The 6695-nt window shown below is 41.9% G+C and overlaps 1 protein-coding gene across 1 annotated transcript in view; it reads right to left on the bottom strand.

Moving 5' to 3' along the window:
* Window positions 1-3903, bottom strand: part of LOC110313317 (embryonic testis differentiation protein) — a 13786-nt gene extending 9883 nt beyond the window's left edge. The window contains exon 1 of the mRNA XM_029533961.1: window positions 3774-3903. The gene's annotated coding sequence lies outside the window, so the exon portion shown is untranslated. The remainder of the gene's footprint in view (window positions 1-3773) is intronic.
* Window positions 3904-6695: the final 2792 nt, after the last annotated feature.

Raw genomic sequence — 6695 nt, 5'->3', positions numbered from 1 at the left:
GCTTGCAATCCCACCAGCAATGGAGGAGTGTTCCTCTTTCTCCACAACCTCGCCAGCATCTGCTGTCACCTGAATTTTTAATCTTAGCCATTCTGACTGATTCAAGTGGGATCTGAGCTGTTTGTTCATGGGCCAATGGCCCATCCTCCTGAACATGAAGAGAAAATATAACCATATCTTTGATAGTTATAGAACCTTTGCTTTGTGGAAAATGGCTTCTCTAACCATAATATAAAATCCTGTGTTCTAACTGCCTATGCTCCCCAATTGAGTAAGGCTACTAAGTTTTCAGCCATCACTAGCACAGGATTAGGTATAGTAATCCAGAATATCCACCTTGTGCCCACAGGATATCACTACAAGGTCAAATGGCTGTCCTGCACTCTGAATCTATGCAGGCTCAAGTTGTAAAACCACCTGCATGCTTATAATGTTATAAGAGATTTCCATTTCTGCCCCTAAAAGCCTCTGACATGTTGCTTTCTGTCTGTCTGTCCAGGGCATCAATAACTCATTTATTCATTTATTTTTATTATTTTGAGACAGAGTCTGACTATGTAACCCTGGCTGGCCTGGGACTCACTATGTATACCAGGCTGGCTTTGATCACACAGAAATATGCCTGTTTCTGCCTCTCTCTCTTTTTTTTAAAAGATTTATTTATTATTATATCTAAGTACACTGTAGCTGTCTTCAGATGCACCAGAAGAGGGAGTCAGATCTCATCATGGATGGTTGTGAGCCACCATGTGGTTGCTGGGATTTGAACTCAGGACCTTTGGAAGAGCAGTCGGTGCTCTTAACCACTGGGCCATCTCTCCAGCCCTGTTTCTGCCTCTCAAGTGATGGAATTAACATGCGTGTATGTCACCATGCCTGGATAATAACTTTTGTAATAAACTTCTTACCCCCAAACAGTCCATCTCAGTGTCCTCTTGATCCCTAACATCTGAGACTCTTCAAGAGCAATTAAGAGAAGTATGCTGGTATGAAAAATTATTCCCAGCTGGGCGTGGTGGCGTATGCCTTTAATCCCAGCACTTGGGAGGCAGGTGGATTTCTGAGTTCGAGGCCAGCCTGGTCTACAAAGTGAGTTCCAGGACAGCCAGTGCTACACAGAGAAACCCTGTCTTGGAAAAAAAAGAAAAGAAAAGAAAAGAAAAGAAAAGAAAAGAAAAGAAAAGAAAAGAAAAGAAAAGAAAAGAAAAGAAAAGAAAAGAGAAAGTTAAGACAGAATGATGGCAGGATCTCACTCTCAGTAGATGAGGGAAGACAAAAGCTCATGGTAAAAACCTCAAGTTGCTCATCTGTGTTGACATGAAGTCAGAAGCTGCAATTAAAATGAGGATGCTGGGATAACACAGCAAGGCCTGGAAAATAAGGAAGATGCATATCTTAGCTATTTGTTCTATTTCTGTGAGGAGACACCATGACAAAGGCAACTCATAGACAAAAACATTTAATTGGGGGCTTGCTAATACTTTCAGAGAATTAGTCATGATCATCATGTTAGAGAGAGGTGGCAGGCTGGTTCTAAAGCAATAGCTGAGAACTTACATCCTGATCCATGGAGTGGAGAGAGAGAGAGAGAGAGAGAGAGAGAGAGAGAGAGAGAGAGAGAACCTGGTGGGCTTTTAGAAACCTCAAGGTCCACCCCCTGGTGACACATCTCCAACAAGACTGAAGAGCACATCAGGTGGGAAAGCAAACATTCAATATATGAGCTTACAGGGGACATTCCTATTCAAACCACCACAATAAACAAGAAGGCTTATATTTGGATATGAGATAACTAAACCTAGCTGATAAGAGGAAGGACAGGGCTTTGGGCCAGTGATAGAAGACCAGTTTACTTCCTCCAGCCGGAAAGTCCTTGAGGAACAATAGTCCCTCCTCCTCCTCCTCCTCCTCCTCCTTCCTCTTGTTCTTGCTCTTCTTCTTCAGGGGTGGGTTCAAGACAGGGTTTCCCTGTGTATCCCTGGCTGTCTTGGAACCCCCTCTGTAGTCTAGGCTGATACCAGGCTGGCCTCCAACTCAGATACCCACCTGCCTCTGTCTCTCAAGTGTGGAGAGGTAGACAACCACCACCCAGCCTCATTTTCTTGTTCCCAGTGCAGTTAATTATAACAGGCTAAACTGGCAGTAAGAACCGAGGAATTAGGATTTAGATCCCTGATGAGTTGACAGTCAGGAAAAGGGCCACGGGTAGATAATAAAGATGACAAATTTCTGGCTTCTTCTTCACCCTCCTCATTAAGGCTTGTCAGCTTAAAACAAAGGCCTGGTAGGTATATTCTCCTGCAGACTGATCCAAGCTGAACCACAACACATTTACCCAAAACACTGGGCCTACCAGCTTCCCTTTCTTCATTTACATTGACCAACTCTAAATTCCGGGAAAGGCCTTACATCCTTACATTCAAACCTACTAAAGAACCTTACAACCCCACTCCTCCGGGAAAGGTCTGACTTCAGCTTTCTCAGCACCAAGGTCTTTGCCTCTGTTTGTATGTGTGTGTGTACTTGTCTGTATGTGAGTGTGTCAATGTGTGTATGATTTTTCACGTTTAATAAAGGTATTTTTTTTTTTTGAGACAGGGTTTCTCTGTGTAGCCCTGGCTGTCCTGGAACTCACTCTGTAGACCAGGCTGGCCTTGAACTCAGAAATCCGCCTGCCTCTGCCTCCCAAGTGCTGGGATTAAAAGCGTGGGCCACCACAGCCTGGCCTAAAGGTATTTTTCATCTGTTCACTTTATCTGTATGTCTGAGATTCTCTCCGATCCTGCCTGTCATGTTTGAGATTTTCTTTAACTGCCTCTCAATTCTTTAACTGCAAGAGAAAACAAATCCAGTGTAGACCTCTAGAATGTACCAGGATAGCTTCTAAGAAGCTGTTGCTTAAGAGGGCACCTTACACCCCCATAGTTGAGGAGCCAAATGTGATGTAATCAAGAAACAGCACAGCTATACCTTGGCAGCTATGATAGTTAGCTCTCTGCTGAGGTAAAGCCTCAAGCTGCTTATGTAAATGTGAGGCCAAAAAGAACTTAGTATAATACAAGACACATCCAACTTCAGAGGGCAGTAAAGTTGGCCAAATGACTAACAGCATACAGTCAAGGTCAATAATTTAAAAAGCTACTCAGTGATGAATAGGAGTAGCTTCAACTATCCCTAATGAAATGGACAGTATCAGAACAGAAATTGGGCCATGAGGAGATGTATAGAGCATAAAGGGGCCCTACACTAGCTTGGTCTATGAAAGCCCACAGAATTAGCTGATCTCAGCAGAGATTACCACCATCTTTGTCCAGTTTCTGTCATGGTCCTATAAAAATCCCTAGACAAAGGAGCTCGATGACGTTTCCTTTCTTGGAAACCCTTCCTACTTTAAGGAGGAATCTAACTTTCCCTCTATCTTTTACTTCTTAAATAATTCTTTTTAATAAAGCCTATTTCTGCTTTGCATACTCCTACAAGAGTCTGCAACCTTTATTTTCATTGATATGAGACAAAGAACTCAGAGCCACTATCTCAGGTTAACTTCAGTGACCCCCAGAGCCTGGTACCTTCCTTAGAGGCAGGGGTGGGTTTAGTTCTTTGGGGGCACCAAAAGGTCCTGTTTAAAAAAATGTGCATCAGCTGAAAGACTTTCTAGTTTATTCTAATTGCTCCTCAATGAGGCATTCACTTCTATGCAAGCAAGGAAGATGGGCCCAGTTCTGTTTAGGGGCCAGAGATATTGTTTCTGTTTCCATCCCCAATAAGCTTACCTTGTTTCTGGGTGTCCGTCTGCACCTGTAGTCTTGTTGTGCGGTGAGAGAAGAAGCAGTATGGGCAAACCTCAACGTTCTAGAATCGTCGTCTGGGAGAGGGGGATGCAGGAGCTAAATGTGTCCTTTTCAGAATATAGGATATCAGCACCAGGGCTGCAAGTGTCCTGTACTCCTCCCTTTACATCCACTCCCCTTCACACACAAAGACACACAGTAGCTGAGGAGCTCAAGGAGAACGTGCTTATCAAGAGCCACCAATCCTGTGCTAACCCTTTTTTTTTTTTTTTTTCTCTGCAGCATTTTTCCCGAACTCCTGGCTTATCAATTTAGATTGGTTTTGGCCCACCCTCATGGCCTTCCAACATGAGAATAGAAATACCTGCTTCGTTCATTTCTGGAATGCCAGTGCTTAGGACACTTGGTGTCAAAAATGCAGGCCTGGTGTTCCCTTTAGGTTTGATTGTTGAAGAGGTGCAATTGCTTTCTTAGCTTCCAAACTTCCAAAGTTGGAATAATAGTTCAAGTGAGAGAGCATGCACAGCAACCTTCCTCGGGGCTGCTAGGAGTATCTTGGTTGTTTTGTCTGGAAAACCACTTGAAAATGCGAGTCCCAGCCAAAAAAAAATTACATTATCCTTACAATCCCTCTTTTGGTAATTAGTACATTAAGCCAAGGAGTTCATTATTGACATACAAAACAATTTAAACATGACAATTTACATATTGCCTATACATTTTGATTGTTATTGTTAGTGATTTCTGATAAGTTTCTTGTATAGTTCAGACCTAACCTCCAACTCACAATCCCTCTCCAACATCCTTCCTGGGAATTTTTTCTCTGGATTCCGGGGGATAAAGCCAGGGATTTGTGCTTGTAAGAGCTCTACCACCAACCTATATCACACACCTTTCATTAAAAAAAAAAGTAATAATTAAGTCATAGAAAAGAATGCCCTATAGCCAAGCATGGTTCCTCTGGCTTTTATTTCTAGCACTTGCAAAAGTTAAAGCAAGAGGTTTAGAAGCTCAAGATCAGCTACATAGTGAGTCCAGCCTGGATTACCTAGGGCATTGTCTCAAAAGGGGAGTGGCCTGGAGAAATGGCTCAGTGGTTAATTAAGAACATATTTGGTTCTTACAGAGGAGCAAGCTCCAGGGGACTCGAACTCCATTCTGGGTACCCGGAAGACCAATCCCAAGCTCACCCCAGGTCCAGGGAGTCTAACACTTCTAGCTTCCCCTGGTTTCCTTTGATAACTGCACTCCTGTGCACAGACACAAACATATACACACAATTTAAAACTTAATAAAAGTATATTTTTAAAAGGGGCTGAGGTGACAGATGCTCAAAGTCTGACAACCTAAATTGTACCCCAAGACCTGTACAATGGAAGGAGAAAACCACTTTCCCAGGTTGACCTCTATACTTGTGTTGTGGAATATCCCACCTCAGCCTCATTCAAAATAAATTAATAAAGGTAAAAAAAATTGAAATAAGCAAGGAGAGGCATGCTAGGTTCAGATTACTTGAGGAGAATTGGAGCAGGGAATTGGGGTTCCCTGAGGGGTCGGGAGGAAGGAATTAAGGGTAAAAATGTTCAAGACACACTATTTACATATATGATATTTCCAAAGGAAGAAAATGAAAAGAATGTCATAAAACAATATTTAAGATTTTGAAAAGACCTTCACAAGATTTTGTTACAAAGAAGAAACAAGATTTTGTACAGGTAAGTATATATTTTAAATTTTTAATTACATTAAAATAAATGCAAAATAACATAAGAAACTAACGCAGTATTCTGAGGGTCTATCCAAGGTAGCATATGTCAGGTAAATTTGATCTTTGGTTTAGGTGTATTATGAAAAGGTTACGTACTTTTGTTACAGAAGGTAATTAACTTGTATAGCTCTGCCATCTGGTGGCTGAACTAGAGATTACCTTTTCAAACACCTTGCTATTAATCTTTGTGGTGTGGTTTGGGGGGTGTGTGTGTGTGTGTGTGTGTGTGTGTGTGTGTGTGTGTGTACCTGATATAATTACACACATGCACACATGTGCTGCATGTCCTCCCTGGAGGTCAGAGGATGAATAAAAGTTGGTTTTATCTTTCCACAATGTGGGTTCCAGAAATTGAACTCAGATGATCAGGGTTGGCAAGCAGGTACCTTTTGCCCACAGAGATATTTTGCTGGCCATGGAATTGTATGGATGCTGTAATCCAGTTGCAGAGCAGATACCAATGAGGATATAACCCCAGGGTAGAACATTCAAGATTTACATGTAGTTAGGACAAGTAACTATGTCCTAGAAGAGTAGTAGTTTAGAACTCTAATTGCTACATTTACAATACTACACATGCTCTTAGCTCCTTTAAAGTTTTTGACATTGATTCATTCATTCATTCATTCATTCATTCATTCATTGTGTGTGTGTGTGTGTGTGTGTGTGTGTGTGTGTGTGTAAAAGAACTTTAAGGAATTTATTCTCACTGTGGGTTCTGAGGATGGAATGCAGTTGGTCAGGCTTGGTGCCAAGTGTCCTTACCCACTGAGCCATCTTGCCAGCCCCTTGCATGTAACCACTCATCAAGAGTTTCTTTTACTTGCTATTGTAACAAAGAATGATGATGATTTTTCCATATTAGTATAGAGACCTGGACAACATGATGGGTTTTGGATTTTATTTCACTGTATATACACTGAGAGTAGTTATGTTCTTGCCTATTGCCAGACCCATGGGAGTATGTTTATTTGGGGCTTAGGCTCATTGTGCCTCATATCTCTATGCTGGAGAATTTAAGAGGCCACTGTATCTCACTCGGTGGAAGGCAAAACAATGTCTCCATTCGAAGTATGATGTCTTAGAAATAAGAAGGTTACCTACAGTACCACTTGGAGAATACCAACCTGATGACA

Source organism: Mus pahari, chromosome X, assembly GCF_900095145.1.
Source record: "Mus pahari chromosome X, PAHARI_EIJ_v1.1, whole genome shotgun sequence".
NCBI classification, from domain to species: Eukaryota; Metazoa; Chordata; class Mammalia; order Rodentia; family Muridae; genus Mus; species Mus pahari.
The sequence above is the reverse complement of the archived record's forward strand: the minus strand, read 5'-3'. Positions and strand labels throughout refer to the sequence as shown.